At 35.0% G+C, this 9,258-nt stretch overlaps 1 pseudogene; it reads right to left on the minus strand.

Moving 5' to 3' along the window:
- Positions 1-3,719: 3,719 nt before the first annotated feature.
- Positions 3,720-7,395, minus strand: LOC128240453 (SPRY domain-containing protein 3-like; annotated as a pseudogene).
- Positions 7,396-9,258: the final 1,863 nt, after the last annotated feature.

Consider the following 9,258-nt stretch of genomic DNA (forward strand, 5'->3'; position numbering starts at 1 on the left):
TTCCTTGAAGCCACAGATGTCCTCGTCGCCATCAAGGTGCTCCTGGATATAACCAGGGCTCAGTTTTAGTTGATATATACCGCATGTAAGTGTGCGAAGTGTGTCCTCTGTCAGACGCGGAAAGCCTTCCAACTCGGTGTCGTTAACCGGCACCCACACGGCTCTTCTTTTCTCAATTTCTGCTTGAAGAGAGTTCCCTTGTATTACCAACTGTAGCATTTGTTGTGCTTGGCGCTTAATTTAATTTAATTTAAATTAAGCACATTAAAAGGATTCCTTGAAACAATTCAAGTGTCCACGTAAGAAAACATATTTTTAATTCTTAATAGCATTATCAATTCTCAAATATTACCTTATAAGCAAAGCTTCTTCGTTGTTTTACATAGCTGACAGACGCTTTTGTATTTTACTCCGAAGAAAATATTAGGGAAATAAAATAAGCGGTGGAAACGTAGCAGTTTAGGCAGTTTATTCATTTTATTCATGCACACACACTTTAAAAAAGGAAAATATTAATAAATCGAACTAAACAAATTTTATTTAGACTACAACAAAAACTGGATTAGAGTTGGCATCATAATGTTTACGAATGTAATGTGTACGATACTGCTAAAATGTCGAGCTAAAAAGCCGAACACAGGTACGGTTCTTTTCTTTTTTTCGAAGTTGGCGGCATTGTTCGCCAGTTATGAAATTCACAGTTTGCATAGAGTTTTTATGGGGAAAGCTGTGGCAAATTTATGAAAACTGGTTAGAAATGCCGCAACATGTAAACAATCATAAAACTGATCAACATTAACAAAAAAACGGCCATTTTCGGCCATTTTTGTCAAAAGTGCGTCTATTTGGGCAAAATTTAAAAACATTTAAACCCATATTTTGTAAAAGAAATATGTTAAGTAATGTAGTATGATAGCTCTCCTTTGTAGAAATAGTTAACTAAAGCTTAACTGAGAAGTGTAAAATATGGATAAATCCGGTGCCATTCTCGCCTTACTCGAACCAAGTCCTTTAATGCTTTCACTCTTATTTTAACGCACTGAACATCAAGAATATGGCATCATCACAAATATGTCAAGAATGTAAGTTATTTCTTTGATTTAAACGATACAAATTATGATCAGAATTCAAGTGTTTTTTTATAGAATGCGAGCATTATTTGAGTCGTAAGTAAAACATTCAAGCAAATTGTGTTCGTCATTGCTAAGAATTATCAAAATATTGTAAGATTTATAAACGTGTGAAATCGTTTATCATTGATATTAACCATTTTTAGCAGCAAACTTAAGATAGATTGATGGCAACGTCAATCATCTGTATTAAGTTTAAATTCTTAAACATTACGGTCTGTATTATTAAACTAATTTTCAGATTTAAATAATAGTCGATGTCATTCATTCTAAATTAACAAAGTAATCGATGGCGATCTTGCTATCAAAACAGATAACTACACTTACACTTTGAATTCTCCTTAGCATTTATCTCCCTTTACTTAACGTTCAGAAAAGATCTCTGCCACCGCGTACTCGTAAGTTAAAAGCTAGATGTCAGCTATTCACTCTTAAAGGTTTTTTATGTATCACTAAATACTTAGATAGTGTAGGCGAAACGAAATTAAAGTTATATTTCTTAAATCTGCACTCTCACAGATATTCCGTTTCTACAACTTTTTTTTTGCCCTCGAAAGTGCAGATTTTTGCATTAATATCTGCAAACAAATGATAAAAGATTGCTGGCAAAAGATCAGTTCGCAGATATCATATTTCTGTTCGAAAATTAATGTTTTATGGCTTAAACAGTTACTAACGGTTTAAGAAAAATGCATACAACATCAATTTAAATAACTGTTTTCTATTGATTTTCGCAAAAAATGGCTCGTTCCAAGACAAAAAATAAAAAAAGTTGTCAAAACGTTCAATCTGTGGGAGTGCAGCTTTAAAATGTAGAATATTGTAATTAAAGAGTTATAACATTTTGAACGAGGTCAAATAATTTTGATTATCATCGAGTAAGCTGTATAACGGCTGTGATTCATGTTAGCAAGAAAAGTAACCGCTGCCTCGAGTTTGACAGTTTTGCTGTACATGTATATTTAGACTCAGGATTGGAAAATGAGCGCATCGCTGTTGAGAGGCCTTTTCCTAATGATTTTAATAATGTGGGCTTAGTTCATCATTTTTATTTTTAATTGAGTTCATTTTCAGCCCTTGTTTTGATAATACTCCATACGAAATCAGCGTGGTCGCTTGTTCCGGAATTGGAACCTTGTGCAACAGGACGGAGAAGATGCGTCCTTTGGGCGTTCACTTGTTAGTTTAGGACAGTTGATTTCCTTGTCAAAATGCAGATATGCCTGTATTCACAACATTTTTTTTATATATATTCATACATTGCATGTCCTTCCTAGCTAATTGACGCGCATCCTCAAAGATTCACAACATGAGTCATAAACTGTAGGAAAGAACACTACTCTTTATACAATAGAGTCACATTATTTAGTTTAATAATATATAGCGCACAATAACACCAATAATGAAGTATTTACTAAGTGATTCATGTCTTTTTTTTTCTTTTTATTTACACATGACAGTAAATCAAAGCCTTTTTAGACCATACCATTGACTGCTTTCTATGTTTATAGGTTTTGAAGTTGAATGGTTTGAGATTTCAAAACCAGGCTGAACATGCTGGGTCTACTTGGTATTTTTGCTTTGCGTACATTTTCAACAGAGTGTTTGTACTAGTACACCGGATATGATCAATTTATCTTTTTCGTTCAATCTCTCTCCCCACACACTATTTTAGAGGTTGGGAAGAACTAAATATTTGTGTTATATCGCGTGCAAATTGTTCATTTGACTATAGAATAAATAGGAAAATGATTTAGTGCTGTGCAATTTTTAAAGGTCAACCCGGGGTTATCCAAAAATACCAAATGATATGCTGTTTTGCAAGTTTTGCCTCCAAGCAGTAGAATTATGACATTAAGAATGCACTTTTCATTTCAGTCAATAAAATTGCAGAAAGGCAATCATAAATTGATCATTAAGATTTCAGATTAGACTTAATTCATAAAATACTAATAATTATTCAAGCATTTTTTCCCATGCACATTTTAGATTTCCAATATCACAATTACCAAAAGAACACTATTTGGCTCTCAGTGACCTAACGTTCTCTATATTTCTGTTGGTTACCTATCCAAAACACTTCCGTCAGAAGTCTCTTGTTCTTTCTATATCAATATTTCTACAACATATAGGTGGCCCGTAATTTTTGTGTAAGGAACAAGGTCTACGAAATGGAAGTGGGAATGTCTTAATTTGTTTTCATCTGGTTTCCATACCCGTTGTCGTTCTGATTCGTCCTCGTTCTATCCTAGCTACGGTGTCAACTTCGCGCAAAAAACTGCCAATCGTTCACAAGCGCTAGTAAACACACCTTAAATAACGCTCATGCCTAAATGCTCGTGTATGTCAAGTCACACAACGACTGCAATCTTTTAGATAAACATAGAAAAATAAGTTTAAAATACGCCACAGAAACTCGTTTAAAATATAGCTCACATATTTAAGACATGCCAAAACACGCCTCTATAATATGTCTCACTTTATTAGAAATATCTTGATCAAAGCAGAAAAATATTCAGATTCTAACACGCCACAGAGACTGCTTAAATGTATCGTTTACATATGTGTATGACCACGTTATGTTATTCACACTACGTTTGCAATATTTTGATAAACACAGCAATTAATGTTCATCATACAAACAAGCCACAGGAGCTGATCTCGCTCACGTACGTTCAACATGCTAATCTCGCACGTACAATAAGTCACACAACTATTGCATTTACTTGATACATTAAAAAGTAGTGCAAATGCAGGACAAGTGTCCCACATCCATAGAACAAAAGAATAAAATAAACAACAAATGTAAACCCGCTTCCACCCGTTTGCGATACTTCAAATAGGGGTTGTTATTTTCTGTCTGTGCATCTTCTGCGACGACCACCGACTGCATCTCCAGAACTCTCACCCCTTCTTCGTCCTGTCACGGAGTCACAAACTTCATCATGCAATCCACCTTCTAAATTAGTTAACACGAAATCCGAGGCATTTTCAGTATGGTTTACTTCTCGTTTCCTTCCAGGAACAGTCTGACGCAAAATCATCAATAGCATCACATACATTAGACTCGAAATGCTCGACATTGCGTCCACTTGACACAATTTTAGCGTGAGCTTGATCTGATTCTAGCATTTGAATTGTCAGATTTGCGAACGCCTTCTGAACATCTGCTTCTCCATCCTGAAGTGTTAAGATACGTACTTTTTCTCCATTTGAGTGCATTCCAATCGCAGGAAAAAGACCACCGGATGAAAGATTTATGCGCCGAGATCCCACCTAGATACCATGTATATCACAAAATTCAACTCGTATTAAAGTGAATATTACAATTGAGTAACTACTTCTGAATATATACTGAGGTATGTAGGGATTTTTCATTATTCTGTTCCGATATTTTGAAATATCAAGTTAAAAAGGTGTCTTTTTTAGGCAGTGATTAATATCGAAAACAATATCATATCAGATGACTTTCAACTAAATGAGCTGTAACGCAAATGAGAAAATAAATTGTATGTGTTTTGCGGCATATGCTAAAAATGTACAAATGTATATATAAATGTCTACGATATTATAAGCATCCGGCTCAGTGTATCTATGAATAGTATGTATTTACAACAAACTCTCAGTCAGCTAAACATAACACCTACCTCTCCACCATTCTTTGTGAAGTAAACATCAATCGCATTTAACGACTGTTTTATAAATCTCACCCCACAGCCCATTCTGTCACCACGTCCACATAGTGAACCAAATGGATCACCATGGCCAGATGCAATGTAAAGACTGAAATACAAACAATCGCAAAACGTTCATAACGGTATTCACATTTATGGAATTGTTTTAAGTGTATATAAAGAAATAAATGTAAAACGAAACGTAAGTAACAACGTGGTAAGGTACGAACGAGGCGTTAACTGATGAATTTCTGGGTAATACATACATCCAGGAGTCTTACTTAAATATCATAACAACCAATAACGATATTTGAGGACTATGTATAATGTTACCATCCATTGTCGGCATGGTATCCAACTTTTCCCTCCATCCAGGCATTTCATAGTTAGGGTAATCTTCAGGAACAAGACCTATTGCAACGGCTCCTATTGCTCCTGTATTCAGGATATCTAATTCAAAATAGTTGTTGGTTTTAGAGACGGGTCCGCTGATAACGTAGTGAGCAGCTTTTGTCTCCGGATTGCTCACGTAACTTAAGAAAGAGCAAAAAAAGAGCATTTAGTTTAAACATTATACATTTTACAACGATTGTGAAGAAAGTTATGCTAACTTATGCTAAGTCACTCTTGTTAGCACGATGTTGCGCGAGAGTTTGGTTTTGTGTTGTGGGGAATATCGGAGTACTGGAGAAAATCTACTTTTCCGGCTTGGTAATCACATACCAAACTCACATGCACCCAGGCCGGGAATCGAACCTGGGTCGCCTTGGTGAGTCGAGAGAGTGCAAGAGCATTTGCAATCTTCATGCATTTATATGCCTTTTAAATATTTAACTTCAGTATCTGTAGTTTTCATTGTTTTACATGAATAACAACCTTGAAAAATCAATTCTTTATAAAAGTATACTAATAAACTCACCCTGTTCAATCAAGTGTCCGGTAAAAAAGAAAATATATATTTGAACAATAACTGACCTAAGACAGTCGCCGTTAACAGACACGAAGTTAGCCCTTGCATTCTAGGATTACGCTGGGACTTCTTAAATAGACAAATAGCCGGAAAAGATTAATGCAACGCATTAACCTATCATCTTAGCCAAGTGTTTAATTGTATTTTTTTTATTAATAAGCTTGAAATAAAATGTTATTTTACAAAAACAAATCCATATCATGCAAAAATTGATAAAGCGACGCACGCTGCATGTTCCAAAGGCTGCATCCATATCAAGACGAACTCTCTCGCCGTCAGATTTCATGCCAACTGCAGGAAACAATCCACCATTTGGAATGTTCACCCTCCTCGAACCAATCTAAATTGAATAGCAATATTAAATATAAAAACAGTATATAGTTTTATTAGTAATGTTTAATTTTAATGCCGATAACTCATTCATCAAGGTCAGTAAATTATTTTGTTTCCAGGCTTAATGGTCAACATGAAATGTACCAACGGACGACATCAAAACTAAGCATTGGTTCAGCTGATGACAACAAACAAATCTAATTTGGCATTCCGTCTGTATTTATAGGGGACATGTATTTTCACGTAAATATGTGAGTTGAATTGCAAGAATCGTTCAAATTGAGAACGGATATTCCAGGTGTAACTTGTCAAGATATAGTATTCTGCATGAGTGGAAGGCCTGTTTCTAATGGAATGAATAATAAGAATATCAAGCCCGTTTGACATAATGAAAAAGCATGTGGTTCATATGTTAATGCCATATTGTTTTCTTCAAATGCCTGTCTTCTAGGGGTCCCTTGTTTTCAAGATGTTTTCCAACAAACACACGTCTTCATAAAGACAAGGCAAGATGAACGTCACATGCACATTTTGACCTGCGACATTGAAAGCCGGATCCGATAGGAACATTGTCAAATATAAATATACAGGTATTTTAATAGCTCCTGTGTTGTTTTTGTGAAAGACAAATGCACTTGTTTAAGCATCTAATAAATATGCATTTCCTTACTTGCATCACTAATGAATTAGAATAAAACGGTGTGGCCTTAACTGGCTGAACCAAGCAACTTATATGTAATTATTTGATCAACAACAAACAAATCAGTATTGGTTTAACTGATAAAATCAAACAGTTAATCTTGGCTACTAATGTACCTCTGGACCATTTTTTGTAAAGAAGACATCCACAATGTCAGTCCTTGAAGACAGATATCTAACGCCACAGCCTATCCTATCACCCTGTCCACATTTGGAACCAAATGGATCACCACGGACTTGATCAAGGTAAAGGCTAGAATAAAAAATGATATAAATCAGATGACCAATTTGTAAAGCAACATGTTTACCAAAGGGTCATGTATTTCAATAACTGCTATTCAAGAAGCTGTAGGAATCATCGACGAACAAAACAAAAGAATGAACACTGTCACGTGATATCACATGTATGAAAATCCGTTGTCTGAAAGTTATCAGAGGCATATAATAACAAACACTCGGAGTATGACCAGATTCCAGGATGCATATTCAAAGTAGCCTAACACCAAATTACGATATTTGAGGACTATGTAAAATGTTACCATCCATTGTCGGCGTGGTATCCAATTGAATTTTCCCTCCATCCAGGCATTGCATAACTAGGGTAATTTTCAGGAACAAGACCTTTTCCAACAGCTCCTATTGCTCCTGTATTCAGGATTTCTAATTCAAAATAGTTGTTGGTTTTAGAGACCGGTTCGCTGATAACGTAGAGAGCAGCTTTTGTCCCCGGATTGCTGATGTAACTAAATTAACCGAAATAAATAAATCAACCTTATTTGACTAATTTAATAACAAATGTCAAAGAGAGCAGGCAATAAATAACTTTATGAACTTGGTCGACATGTGAGGCCCCAAAACATTTTTCTCTACCAAGACATTCTTAAACTAAAGGGCGGACAGAATTCAATTGCTCAAACTCCTACAGTTAAAAGGTTATATTAATAATACAACATAATGTAACAGTTATATTGATTTTTCTCAGTGCCTTTGTAAACACTTTTGCTATTTTATTAAAATAATTATATTATTTAAATGCAGTCTATACCTATTTTCATGCCTTTGATTTGTATTTTTAGTAAATACATTATAAAGTATAGCCACATGAAAATATTTACTTAGACGATTAACTATTGTTTCAGTCTTATTCAAATTTCTGTTCGGTCTGTTTTGTTCTGTTCTCTACCTAATCAGTGAAGAAAAGAATATGACAGTGACTCCGTAGTTAACGAATAAATCTACCTATAACTAGATAGCTAAGTAAACACGTTTTCATGTGATCCAGGTTAGTTAAGGCATTATGCCACCTAACGTGGTCAAAGTCGAAAAAAAACTCGAAATTATTTACCAGAAAAAATGAATACCATTCAGGCAAAAAGTCCGATGAAATCCGGGTGCAAGTTCAAGTTCAATTTTGATAGTTTATTTGCTAAGACCACCAGCCAAAGACAACAAATATTTTTATAACAAATGTGCTTAAGTGCCAATCGTAACATGGGTTGGATAGAAACACACATACAAAACATAAATAATTAAGAAAGTACATATTTATAAATCGCTCACCTGAGTGGATGTTTTAAACCTTTGTTTTTTATTAGGAGGAATGAGTTTGTTTGTTTATAGGATAACGCTTAGATCGAATATGTCACACGGAGAACTGTCCACATGGTCCAATTTACATTGAAGTAGCTTCAAAAATAATAAAGTAGGGCAAAAAGTCACAGTCAATGACACCCAAGAACATCCTTGATATTTGTTTTCAAAACTGAACATAGGTCCAAATTACATTGCAGTAGCTTCAAAAACAAGAAGTAGGACAAAAGGTCAATGTCATCCAAGAACGCCATAGATTTTTGTTTTTAAAGCTGTACACATTGTCCAAATTTGATTTCTGACGTTTCAAAAATAGTAAATTTGGTTGAAAGGTGGGGCTAGCATTGATCCCAGTAGCATAATTTAAACAATCTTGGAAGAAGGCCAGCACATGATACTAAATAACAGATACCTTAGGTGTGGGTCTCGAGGTTTGAGACAAAAAAATCAGAGTTCCTTTTTCTAAAGCCTTTAGAAAACGTGTGGCCCATGGGGCAGGGCCACTTTAGAACCCAGGGACATAATTTGAAAGAAACATGGTAGATATGATGTTACATACAAAATATCAAGGGTCTGTGCTCAGCAGTTTTAGACAAGATGATTTTCAAAAATTTCCCTATATAAGTTTATCTGAAATTATGACCCCCGTGACGTGGCCAGTTTTGACCCAATGGGCATAATCTGAACAATCTTTGTACAGGATTACTACATGATGCTTCATACCAAATATCAAGGGTCTGTGTCAAGCAGTTTCGGACAAAAATATTTTCAAAGATTTTCTATATTTATATTAAACAAGGGACACCAGGTCGTGGTAAATTTTGATCCTATGGACTTTATATGAACAATCTTAATAGAGGAC

Source organism: Mya arenaria, chromosome 7 (genome assembly GCF_026914265.1).
Source record: "Mya arenaria isolate MELC-2E11 chromosome 7, ASM2691426v1".
In the NCBI taxonomy this organism is placed as follows: Eukaryota; Metazoa; Mollusca; class Bivalvia; order Myida; family Myidae; genus Mya; species Mya arenaria.